Genomic DNA, 14,158 nt, shown 5'->3' on the forward strand with positions numbered 1-14,158 from the left:
TTTGCAAATTCATTGTTTTAGGTTTTTTTTTTTATTTTTTGTGTTGCCACAGTTTTAAAAGATTTGGTCAACTATTAGAGGGCTAATGGCCAATGAAAAGAAGAAAAGTAGATCTAAAAAATAATCTCTTTCCTACCAGAATATTGGGGGAGGGAACCTATTAGTCATAAATTCAATCAGGTATGCTTAGTATTTATAAAGTGGGAGAGGTTCTTCAAGTTTTTTGTCTGCAGATATGCCAGTGCTAGTCTTCAGTTCCCAAGTGGACTTAGTTCCCCTTGTTTCTGTGCTTCACCCAGCTTCTGCCTCACTAGCCTGTGTAGGGTGAGCAGACCTCTGGCTCATAGTTAGAAGAGGCAGGAGGCCCATAGATCTTACATTTCAGATCCTGAACGAAGACAGAGTTCTTCCCTGCAAACTCAACCTGCCAGTGCTGCAGTGCCCAGGGGTGTCTCTCTGAGCTCAAGAAGACCTCTCAAATGCGTTCAGAGCAGAGAGGGACCCCTGTTGTCTGGGAAGAGAGACATGGACTCTCTAGCACCACTCACTAAATCCAGTGACTGGAGGCAGAAGAGCTTCCTCAAAAGAATCAATGAAGCCATGCAGAACTACTTGATGCCAGAGCCTTCAGTGCCACATTGACAGAGACAACAGATAGATGAGTATGCTGTGTCCATGGGGAAGAAATTACCAGCACCATCTACCTCTGCACCAGTACACCCATCACAGTCTGCCCCAGTCTTATGTTTGTTGAAACCTTGTGATCAAAACATTTCTCCTGACAGTGGCTATTAAGTAGAAGAGGCTACAGATCCGTCAGTGCAGATGTTCTTTGATTAGTATTTCACAGCTCCAAAAGGCTCATTTGTATCCGCCCTGAAACTTAGGAGCCTGAGTTTCCATTATTAGAGACTTCTAGTTCTGTACCATCAAAATCTCTTCCTCAAAACATATCTAATACCTATAATGAAAGTTCTCATCAACATAACAGTGGGACTGAGTATAGAAGCCATACCCTATTTTTAAAATCTTCAGTTATTACCTCATCAATGGAGGAGTTTCAGTCTTCTAACTCTGACTCTTCTTCAAATTCCATCCCACTACCTAAGAGGAGAGTAAATCAGAAAAAAGAAAAAATCAGAAGGCAGTACACAAGAACCTCATTCTATTTGCTTTCCCCAAAATTAGGTGTATATGTCTCACCTATTTGTTCTGAAGCTTTGTCATGGTCTCAATACCCATAGTTTTCAGGACAAGTTCACCCACAGTTTATGGGGAATCCTTGTAGATCCTCTACTCTTAGGTCTCAGATGTCTCATTCTCCTGTTTGGGTTATGGCAACAATGAACATCCGCTCTCTGGTGACAAGGAGGCACCAGTTCATCAAGAAGATTAATCTAGATCGCTACATTGTTCTTATCCCTCACCTGCTGAGGCTGTGTCATTCTACTATACCTGTGAGAATGCACAATTTTAAAGTCTTTCAAGAACTGTTGAAGCACGTGGCACAAATGTTGGAAGTCCCATTGGAAATGGTACAGGAGAAGGCGTATAAGCTTTCATATTTTTACAATCGGCATCTATAAATAAGTGAACTTTAGATTTGGCAAAGGATCTTTGGGCTACTCCTCCCTTGGTTTTAGCTACTTCAAAATGTGCAGGTTGTAAATGTCAGATACTTTTCAAAGATTGAATATTTTTATACTCATCTGATTATATTCACTGGTTGTTGCTGCAAATGAAAAATCAAGACTAATAGGAAAGTTAAATCCTAAAGAGAGAATCAGAGACTAGACATTGTTGGGAGAAAAATGTATTTATTCGTCAGCCTAATTAGGAAGCATGCTATCTAAATATTACCTTCAGTGGGATAGACTGTCTAGCTTTAGGAACAAGTTACCTTTAGAATTTAAATGGAATTTTAGATCAATCTGTGAAGGTCTGTTAATGCTAAAACCTCACTTCAGGCTGCACTAAATACAGCTGATACAGGCGTCCATTCAGTGGCTATAACTGTTATGAGACCTGCATCAGGGTTGCTTAAGAACTACAGACAACCATTGAAGATTCATCATTTGATGGACAGAATTTATTTACTGCTAAAATGGATGAGTCTCTTCATTCATTGAAAGACTCAAGATTTACTTGCAGATTACCAGGTTATACAGGTCTGTTGCATCTTACACTGGGGGTCCTACAGTCAGCACGTAAAGTGAAAATCACATATAGTCAAAATTACATTGAGTAGAATGGTGGGCAGAATCGCCCGTACTACAGGTACAGTATTAAACATTTTTTTTCTTTTTGCCGACTGCGTAAAGCTGAAATCGTGCATGTTAAATGCGCCTAAGATGTGACAGACCTGTATATCCCAGATTTTAAAGTGAAGCAATCTTGCCCTCATTCTTTTTCCTTGAGATATAAGAATACTGCACCTTCATATTTTCATCAACAGATGTCTTCTGATCAAGCCAAGACTAGATTGAGTTACCAGAAGAAGAGATCAGCTCCATAATCCTCTTTGGTAACCTTGAAATCAGGACAGACACGGATATCAGCTCTGATAGAGGATCTTGGACTAATCTATAAGGATCTATACCCTTTCATCCCTCTCTGGTTCCCATCTATTCTTTTTCCAGGAGGCTTGCATGGGAATCACCACAGATCAATGCGTGCTTCAAATCATCAAGGATGGTTATGCTTTTCAGTTTAACTGCCCCTTCCACCCTTACCCCTTCCTGATCTCTAGGGACCATTTTCACAAGAGTGCTATGCGTCAAGAGATAATGACCTAATCAATATAGGAGCAATAGAATCTCAAGAATTTATAGGAGAAGTCTTCTTATTCCCTTTGTTTCCTCATATTGAAGAAGAAAATGAGGTTGGTGTCCAATCCTAGATCTCAGGCTTCTAAACAAATACATGCTGCTTGCCAAATTTCATATGGTAACTCTTGCTTAGTTTATTCCTGGTCTAGATCCTATGGATTGGCTCATTAAGTGTCCTGTAAACTGAGGGTATTTTCTTGTGTGGGGTATGAATCAACACATGGAGTACCTTTTGATTAGTAGCTTTAGGTAACTTACCAGTTCAGAGTACTTCCCTTTGGAATTTCATCAGCCCCAATGGTATTTACCAAATGCCTATCTGTAGTAGCATCTCCACAAACAGGATTTACACATTTACCCTTATCTAGGTGATTGGGCTGTACAGGGAAAATCGTGGGAACAGATGTCCATGGTAGTAAGGAAGATTTTTCATTCCTAGGTCTGAGGATTCATTAAAAAAAAAAAAAGGCAAAGCTCTTTGGTTCTGTCCCAATTGGTAGAATTGGGGGGGAGGGCTGTATTAGACTCATTAGCAGCAAGAATTTTTTTCTCTCTGGATGGAGTATTAGCTGTCCTATTTCAAATCTGTCTTCATGAATGCCATCAAACATCTGTCAAGATGTCTCAAATTTTTAGGCCATAGAGCACCTTGTATTTTTTGTGATTCCATTCACTAGACTACACCTCAGACCTTTTTCCAATTGAATCAGATTGTTCTACAAACCAATAATTCATGACATGCCACTGAGAGTGACAGTTCTGAATCAGATTCTCTCCTCTGTAGAATGATTGAGAAAATGGTATTTGCAACAATTCTGTTTGCTTCTCTCATACTGCCCAGAACTCTGATAACAGATGCACCCAAGAAGGCTTGGGGAGCTCATAGATCATGTTCAGACACATGGCCTCTTGTGCAAATCAGGAATCCATTACACATAAATGTGTTGGTATTAAAATTGTTACGACTAGCTTGCAAGGCATTTCTACCACTGATCAAGCTGCCTGGACTTCAGCTCATACATTCATGGAACGCTATTAAGTGACTGCTTCCAGATCTGATGCCAATTTCAGAAGTGCAGTTGTACAGTCTTTTCAAATAACTCCTAGTTCCCCCCCCGCCATGGAAAATAATTGCTGGCTAATCATCCTGAGTGGGATCCACATTTGCAGTACTCAAAGAAAGAACTGTTACCTATCATACAGTAACTTATTTCTTTGAGATGTCTGCACATATGAATCCCATGACTTGCTCTGTAATAACCTTAGTCCCAGATTTGGACCTTAGCGTCCAAAATATGGGGGTTAGCATGAAAACCTCCAAGCTTAGTTACCAGCTTGGACCTGGTACCTGCTGCCACCACCCAAAAAATTAGAGTGTTTTGGGGCACTCTGGTCCCTCTGAAAAACCTTCCCTGGGGACCCCAAGACCCAAATCCCTTGAGTCTCACAACAAAGGGAAATAATCCTTTTTCCCTTCCCCCCTCCAGGTGCTCCTGGAGAGATACACAGACACAAGCTCTGTGAACCCAAACAGAGTGAATCTCCCTCTCTGTTCCCAATCCTGGAAACAAAAAGTACTTTCCTATTCCCCCAGAGGGAATGCAAAAATCAGGCTAGCAATCCAACACACAGATCTCCCCGATTCCTTCCTCCCACCAATTCCCTGGTGAGTACAGACTCAATTTCCCTGAAGTAAAGAAAAACTCCAACAGGTCTTAAAAGAAAGCTTTATATAAAAAGAAAGAAAAATAAGTACAAATGTTCTCTCTGTATTAAGATGATACAACACAGGGTCAATTGCTTAAAAGAATATTGAATAAACAGCCTTATTCCAAAAGAATACAAATCAAAGCACTCCAGCACTTATATTCATGCAAATACCAAAGAAAAGAAACCATATAACTTACTATCTGATCTCTTTGTCCTTACACTTGGAAACAGAAGACTAGAAAAAAGAAACTACTTCTCCAAAGCTCAGAGAAAGCAGGCAGCCAGAAAACAAAGACAAAGACACTCAATTCCCTCCACCCAAAGTTGAAAAAATCCGGTTTCCTGATTGGTCCTCTGGTCAGGTGCTTCAGGTGAAAGAGACATTAACCCTTAGCTATCTGTTTATGACATGCTCTCCTTCCCCGCAGCTTGGAGTCTTATGAATTCTGGGTGGTGAAAGAACTAAGTGACAGTTGGGGTTGTTGTGCTTTTAAGTCATCTGGAGAAGAGGAGCCTGAGGACATGAGCAAATGCATGACTCCCACTGGACAGTACTAGTGAAAATTTTCCATATTACTGCACTGGTGCACCACACACCATGGGTGGGATCCACATGTGTGGACATCTCAAAGTTACTGTAAGGTAAGTGTGACACTCTGTACCACATGTTCACCACTTTTATATGCTTATAGTTTGTACAAATTACTCCTTGTGAGGTATCATTTGAAAACTCAGAATCTGAAATGCGTGTTTCAACATTATTTGTGAAGTTATGAGTTTCTAATGTACGATTACTGAAATGTGTTGTAATTCTAAGTAACACCCACAAACCTGTTTTTAGAGACAAAGACATACTGGCAACCCCAGATAGGTATCAACAGTCAAGTGGGCTATTACTTACTTAAAGAGCCATTCTTCAGTAATGGGGAGGTGTAAACAGGAAATTTACATTTTATCCCAGATATGGTTTGAATCTCACGTGCCCCGGGACTGTTTGTCTACACCCTGGCAGTGTGGGGTGGGGGGTAATCCTCAAAGAGAGGAGAGTATAAAATGAGACAGTGATCTCCACAGGACCCCTCTCCTCCTTCCACCTCTTTGCTCAAGACAACAAGGACTATCAAAGAACTAAACAAAGGAGGAGTGGTTCCAAGTTGGACACAGTCTGTGAACTGTATGGCAGCTTATACTAGGACAAACTTTTTGCTTTTAAGCCTATTAGCTTGGTAAAGTTTAGGCATTAGCTTGCGTTTTTGTTTGTATTTCTTTTGTAACCTATTCTGACTTTTAGGCCTTATCACTTGTAATCACTTAAAATCTATCTGTAGTTAATAAACTTATTTTATTTTTACCAGTGTGTGTTTGGATTAAATTGTGTGTTGAACCTCTACTTGATAAACAAGGCTGGTGCATAATTAATACCTAATGTTGGAATGATTGACTTACTATGAGCTCACACTGTCCAGGAGAATACTGACCAGTGACAGATGCACATTTCTAGGGAACAAGGCTGGGACTGGGATATGTGGATGTCGCCCTGTGAGTAATTTGAGTGGCTAGTAGCACTCAATACTGTGTAGCTGGGAGCAAGTTATATGCTGAAGGCTGTTTGTAAGCAGAACCTGGTGAGGTGGTTGTTCACCAGTAAAGCAGTGTCAGAGGCACCCCAGGCTAAAGAATTAAGGGGGGCACCCCTTTTCAATAGTCCAGATTGTACCCTGGGGAATGTCACAGTGAGTAATTGTTCTTTCCCCCAGTTTTGTTTGCTGCCTTTCTCATCTTCAGGCATGGGCTTGCATTATTTCAGAGTCTCAGACCAATGGGTACTGAAAACTGATATCAAAGGCTACTCCATAAAATCCCCATCTCTTCAGGGATGTGAGGAACAACAGTGGGGTGGTGGTGGAGAGAAATGTTAATTCCTTTCTTCAACTATGAGTCATACATATACCACCTGCGGAGTGCAGAGGGAAAGATACATACTCCCGCTTCTGCCTTATCCCTAGAAGAAGTGGCTCCCAGAAGAAGGATGTCTAATCCCGGACTTTAGGCAACTAACACATTTATATATGCCAATTCAAATTGAGACTGATGACACAAGTTTTCCTCATCCCCTCTCTGGAAACTCAGGATTACTTTGCTGAAACTCTTAACCTGAGAGTTGCCAGTACAGGATACTTTTACTATTAACTTTTGCTCTATTAACAAAACAGCCCTGACTGCTAACAAAATACTTGGCAGTAGTGGCAGACCATGTGAGAAGACAAGGGATACCTGTTTACCCATATGTGGATGAGTGACTTCTGAGACGGAAATCCTCACAGTAATCATCAAGTGCCTTATTCAGTCCTCAACCTGTTCTACTTCTGGGACAGAGTAAATTACAAGTCACTCCTACTCAGTCCACAGAATTTATAGAGACTGTTCTAGATTCCAAGTGGGCAAATCTTACTTAGATATATAACTACTCTCCTTTTCAGGCATGTGCCAGTTACTCATGATACTAAACGATTCTGGCTTTATAGGAGAGATCTTAAATTATATTAGTACATAACTAAAACATTTTCTTCATTGTGGCATAAGGGTTTTATTGGCACTCATTTAGAATAGCTTACATAGTTCACTCATTGTTTTGCCACTTGAGTAATTAAACTCTCCCAGCTTTTCCTGGTAAAACCTTTTATACCACTTCACCATCATACATTAATTATCTGACCTTAAAATCAATTATAAAAATGATCCAATATGCAAAAGAAATTAACTTCAGGTTGAACCTCTTACCAGCTGTGAAATCTTTGAAGAGAAGCTTTGACCTAAGTTGCATCAAATTTGAAGACAATCTGCTGCTTCAAAAGCTTGGTGTGCTTTTTCAACAGTTTAATTTTGATATGTCATAATCTGAAAACTAAAAATGAGTAAGACTGGCTTTGGTGAATTACACCAAGGAGTACTGAGGTGTGTGTATATTGTTCTGTTTGACATGCTTGCTCATCCCCCACTATCACTTCTTACTCTTTCTACTTTGGCTTCCCCTACTGGCTAATGACCAATTTTCCCCCTCCGTATCCTGTCTGGTAATATTCACTATAAGCATTGGCTGGTGCTTCCTTCAATAAAAAGTCTAGCTCTGATGTGCTATCAAAAACCCTTTCAGAGTTCCAGCGAAGCATCCTTTCAACATTGGCTTCCCAGACTTGTAAAGGGCAGTTGCCAGGATCACCTATTGACATAGGCAACATACTAAAACGTTTGTTCTCATGATTTCACTTAATTAGTCAGATAATTAAATTGATCTCTGTATAGTTCCTGTTTTGAAATGCAGTTATTGTCCCTTATCCAATTCATTGTTTGCAGGCTTGGATTTTTTTTTTTCTTTCAGACAATGTTCTGAAAATGTCTACCTACAGCCGATGACACGTGGAGGACATGTGGAGTAGTACTCTCAGGTTTGGGAATATATTTTTCAGTTTCAGTCTCTTTCCTTGTAATTTAACATAATTAAACTGTTTGGAACAACTTCTTACAAGTATATCAAAGAGTTTCTCAGTCATCTTATTGTGCATAATCATAATGTTACCATAGACATCAGAATAGTGAAATAGATATCAAAAGCAATGTGTCAATATTATACAGTATTTACTTAGTCTTTATATTGCAATTGTACCTATTGTGCTAGTATTATATACCTATGAAAACACAGTTCCTTTCCCAAAGAATGTACAATCTGAGGAGACAAATGACTTATGAAAAGGTATATATGGTGTGGATGGGGAATATCATAAAATTATTTGCTGTTTTTTAATTAACATGCTAGGTGAAACCCATTACTGATTAACTCGCTTCACTACTATGATGGATTTCTTGCAGGCGTGGTGGGAGAGGTTATTATTTAGCTTCCTTCTTGTTTTAAGGGGAAAGCAAACAAAATAAGTTCAACTTGCATGTTTTACAAGTGGCACAGGTTTCCTTAGCAGAGCTTAGAAGTGCTTTCAGATCTCTGTTGAGATTAAAAAATTCTATTAGCAGCAGATTAAGGAGCTAAGAGAGATTCTGTATTTACAAACATTACCACGCAGGCTCTGGTCTACACTTTAAAACTTTAACTGATACAGTTTGTGCAGGTAGAAGCCCCATTGCAGGTGTAGTTGCATAGATACAAATGTGTTTATACCATTATAGCTTATAGTGAATCAGTATAAGCTATACCTGTTTAAGCACCTATATAACTATATCCACACTAGAGGATTTTGGTGGTATAGTTTATATCAGCAGACTCCTCCTAGTTAAAAGCCTATCATGTTTCATTACCTCCTGCTACAGCAACATAGCTTGGTGAGCAGCTGCACAATAAACTACCTGCATGTATACATCATTCAGCAGATGATATCCATCCTTCCTTCATGTCTGCAAGTGTGTGAGAGAGGTCCCCTTGGCAGTAGAACTAGTGTGGTTCTGCTGTGCAAAGGGAAACAAAATTTGTTATCCCATGAAGTGTGGAGTTTAGGGGTTTTCTGTACAATTGGTATTTGGACTTAGGGTAGTAGCAAGCCAGAGAAAGGGGTGGGCTGGATGATCCACTGAACAGATCTTCACTCTTCCTCCCAATACAACCCTCCGGAGAGGGAACGTGCTGATTGCTACAACTATTATGTCTCTGTTGAACCATTGACCTCTCTGGAACACTTTCACTCCTTTTGTGGCCATGCAGAAGCAAGGAAAAGGGAATTCATCCTCCCACTGTGGATTTTCTCAGTAGCCAATTGAAGTACTTGGCTGGGCACCTGAATTGCCCTTAAATACACAAACAGTAGAACTTTCTACTGCATATGCTCAGTTCTGCATTTCAAAAGGAATAAAGTAAGCAATATATATTAATATACCAAGTTCCAAAGTTCAACTATATTTTCAGTCAACACACCAAATTAAAAAGGTGTGAGTTTCTTACTCACAGTACAATATATATTTTAAACTTCATGATCCCAGAAAACACTTGGGAATTTTTCTCATGCTTTCAAATACAAAATATCACTTATGGGACAGCTCAAGCACGGCAAACTTACTCACCTTTTGGGCTGATTTAGATTGCCTTTGCAGATAATGGCTGCCGATCCATTACTGCAGATTTTACTCTTGTATGGAGCTCCTTGGAGGCAGAACCAGACCTGTCACTCTGGACAGGCTGGGTGTGACTACACACCTGAAGAACTGGCCCCTTTGTTCTGCCTCTTGCAGCTGATCTACCAGACCACCCCTGCAGAGCAACTTCAAAAAAAAAAAAAAAAAAGTCACATCAGCAGCCTTTCTGCTGCTACCTCCTCATTTGCTAGAGCCATGCTGCTATAGTCGGTCTCTATTGCTCACTGTATCCCTCAAATATAGAAAATCCCTTGGATTGGCAGTCAGTTTGAGTTAAGTGTTCGTTAGTAGCAGCTGTCATGGCAGATGCTTACTGGCACTCCTTTGCACGAGCTAAGAATTACAGGAGGATTACCCAGTAAGGGGCAGAAAAAAATAGCTCAAGGCACAAGAGATAGAGGAGATACCACAGGAAAACCTCTGCCTCCTTCAAGCAAGCATGATTATGCTGAACTGGCAGGGTTTTCAGTGGCTTCTAGCTTGCCTTGATTGACAAGTCTGTCTCCGGGGAGCTGAAAGCAGGGGGAAAATAGATCTGTAGACTTTCCTGTTAGAAGAAAAATTGGAGTAATTAAAGATAAATTTTCCAATTTAGATCCAGGGCTTTAGATTGGAAAGAGTTTTACCTCTTTAATTATAGTGGACATGACAGCTGCCAAAAACTACTGTAGTATGAGGAGGAAAATCTGCCTTCATTTTCATAATTGCTTCAATTGTTGCAGTATTGAACCAAAATTGCTATAAATTACCACAAATCAATGTGGCAAAGAAAGGCAAGAACCAAAGATGTATGGGAGAGAGATTGTAAAGACAGGGAAAGAAGGTATAAAATGCAGGCATTTGGAGATAGAGTCTCAGTATATATGAAAAGAGCTGCGTATGGATTAAAGTGTGTATGTGTATAAAAACAATTCTCTTTGTAAATCTTCTAGCAGATGTTGTTTCTTGCACTTGTGGCTGTCAAATTGAGTGACAAATTAAATGTGAAGGGCAAAATCTGGAAGTGTCAGGAAAAAAGATTTCCACTCCTAGTGCTTATGAACTGTTCGGTGGTTTCTACACATCATATGTTGTGCTGGGTGTTTTAGTTTCAGGCTGTTTAGGCTGCAATCATTTAAAAAGAATGATTGTCTTGTAGTTAAGGGAGGCGGAGTGACCATTCTTCCACTGCTGCCATAATACACCATTTAGTCCATTCTTTCATTTAATAAATAATCCAGACAATTAAATATTTGGCTTCAGAAACATTTTACTTTACATTTAAACCAGTTGCTGAATTATTTCATGTTTAGTATAGACTTTATTTGCTTCTCACATCTATAACATTTTGCATAGGATTCAATCTATCAAAAGTAAATTTGAATAATTTAAAAGGCTCCATAATCCCAAATTTTAAATTTGAGCACTGAAATTAGGGCACTCACATCCCCGTCTGGTGTTCATATTGACACATAGGCACCTAAAAGATAGTTCAACATTCAAATGATGCCTGTCACCAAAGTATAAACTAAAGAGTCTTAGATACATTTTAGGTATTTGGCTAAACGTGCGGATTGTTATGGCTCACATGGATTTTCTCTTGTTCAATGTCATAGTTAAATGATTTGTCCCGACTTTGAATCTGTACTTAATCATTTGGTTTTACATCACTATTTCTTTGCTTTGTTTTATCTGTTTGTGGTCAGCAGTTTTTTTGCTTATATTATATAAATGTTCAGATTTAATTTGTATTAGTCAGTGATGGCACGTGGCTCTCCTTTTGATGTACAGAATTTCCTCCAATAATTCTGCCAGCAACAGTTTTCCCTCTTCTATGGGAGCAGATTTCCCCCCCCAACTTGCTTTCAGAAATGCAGAGAGTGGCTTTGTTTCTTCATGCCAGCAATGTTAGTAATTCTGCTGACATTTCTAGTCAGGCCAACTGCCCCTTCAAGAAAGCTCAGAAGAACTTAAAAAAATAATGACTTATGTTTGGGGGTCAAGTCACTGAATGTGCTGATCATCTAGTCACCAAATGTTGCCTTTCAATAAAGCAAATTCTGCAGTGTGGGGAGAAAACTGATGTGTATATTCAACACAGTTGTGTATGTGAATTGCATAGATTTAACCACAAGAGAGCAGTGTGATACCAGACTGGTACAAAAGTAGTTTTGTTTTTGTAACAGTAGGTCTCTTCTAATAGCAAAACCTTACCCTTCTGTTTTGTCTTTTAGCTGTATTCCAGATAGCACGCTAAAGTTCTCTAGAGATGCATGCTTATGGCTTTAAACAAACAGTGCTGATGGTGAACCATGTTTATGTGTGCTGAGATTAGTAAGAAGTACATTTAAGGCTAATTTATCCTCTCTGAACTACACAGCAGATTTACTGTTTTGCTCTCTACGTGTTTAGAATCCACACAGCCAGCAACCAGTACATTCTATGCATGTAGACAGCAGAATAGATATTGAGATTCCCATGCCGAGTTGGAAGAGAGAATTTAGCAGCCCAAAGTGATTCGCCTTACAGTAGAACTCTAGTGAAAAAAATGGGTTCATAAAATGCTACCATCAAAGTTTATCGCTGCCTAAAACTGCTGCAACTTTCAAAAAACAAATGAAAACCATAACTAGTAACTTCAGTTTCTGAATCTATATTCATTTTGAAACCACGCACAGTATTCTGGTTTCTACTGTGACAGAAACAATTAGCTAATGTTTTTGCCTTATTTGATTTTAAAAATGATTGTCTTTAGAAAATCAGCTAAACAGTTTTGGTACTATGATTCACATTTATTTGAGTTCAAACCCTGATCCTGCAACTATGCACTTGTGTAGCTTTATGTATGTGAATAGTCTTATTGAAGTCACTATTCATGCATACCAATAGTGACTTCATTGGGACTATTCACATGCACTTGCTTAGCTTTGTATGTGTTTGCAGAATTGGGCCCCTGTTGGTGTTTCTGCTCATAGAAGTCTAATTGTAATATATAATAATAATGCAATAAGCACCTTGCCGTTACTGCCAAAGTAGGAAAAGGGTGTGTGTATTTGTTTTCAGTGTTGTATCTGATATGTGTTTGGCAGATGGGTTTTTTGCTCATTTGTAACTTGACTGTATAACCATCTCTACAATATGAACTTTTTAAGATGAAGGTAAAAACAATCCTAAATAAATATCAATTTGTATTACTGAGATTATGAGGAAAAATCACAAAGTATTGCGTTCCAAGTGTATTGCTGCTTTCCAAACATCTTCAATGTACGCTAAGTATGAGCTTTTGAAAAACTTTACTTTCCGCTCATAAAAAATGTTAGGATAAAATGAACAGAATTGTAAACCAGAAAAAGGCAAGCACTGCATGCTAAAAATTCATTTCTTGTTATAATTCATACTTATTTAATCCCTCTCTACACAGTCTTTTACTTTTAATGTATCATTCTCTTTTGTCTTCTCTTTTGTTCACTAGCTGTTTGCTGTGCTTCAGTATTCGATTTGTGAGAAGATTACATATAGGGGGGCCTGTGAGTCACGGGTAGATCAGTATCTTGGTGAAGTAAACTACTTCAGGTTAATGTTTAGTTCCTCCATTTACACGACAGAGGGATTTACTGCTCAGATATATGTAGACACTCTGTGTGGATGTGTTCCCCAGCCCTCCTCTAAAACAACTTGCCTATCTAGCCTTCAGAGATTTTAGGAACTTTTCAGAAAAAAATATCAAGAAGAATCTGCTAACATGAATGCTTTAAAAAGAAATACTATCTAGACAAAAATCACATATAATTCTGCCCTCAGTAATGTCCCTGCTTCCCCATTGACTCAGTGGAGTTACTGGAGGCTAACTGAGGGTAATATTTGGCTGCATGCATGTTGAATAAAGAAATGCCCCTATCATCTTGGATTATTAAAATGGTAAACTTTAAATCTAACTTTTTGCCATTTGTGCTGTCTCTCAGTATTTTGCATTTTCTTCTGCAGGGATAATGAAACTGGACTGGTCAACTTCACTTTAGTTTCTAGTCAGATTTGCTTTCTAGTTCTCATGCATGAACAAGGCAGCTGTGTTTTGAGCACATGACTTCAGAGGAATGTATAAGAGACCATATCTCTCTGGCCATATTCAACATTGGAGTTATAGGCACCACTGTAAGGCTGATGAACAGCAAACAATCCACTGGTTCACTGCAGGAGACTAGATTGAAAAATTTTCTCTGCTGAGTGGGGCTGCAGGCATATCTGTTTCATTACCTGTCAGGCTCTTCATCCTCTGTGTACTTCCAGGAAGGTGAGATTTCACTGCATTTTGCTGCACTTGTAGGGTGTGATCTAGAATAAGGGTGAGGAAAGACAGCTCATTCAGAGCAGCTTCCAGTTTTGATTAAGTAAAGGTGTGCCTGTGTGGTTCTTCATAACTGTAGCCACCTGCTGTAGTGAAGAAGTAGCCATCTTGGGCACCAGCTGCCAGTACAAAGTGGAGGAATAAGAGAAGTGAGACTGGC

General features: G+C 39.2%; 1 protein-coding gene across 1 annotated transcript in view; it reads right to left on the reverse strand.

The window, feature by feature from the left end:
* Positions 1-14,158, reverse strand: part of PDE7B (phosphodiesterase 7B) — a 708,282-nt gene that overhangs the window by 396,839 nt on the left and 297,285 nt on the right. The window lies entirely within an intron of this gene.

Source organism: Gopherus flavomarginatus, chromosome 4 (genome assembly GCF_025201925.1).
Source record: "Gopherus flavomarginatus isolate rGopFla2 chromosome 4, rGopFla2.mat.asm, whole genome shotgun sequence".
Taxonomy (NCBI): Eukaryota; Metazoa; Chordata; order Testudines; family Testudinidae; genus Gopherus; species Gopherus flavomarginatus.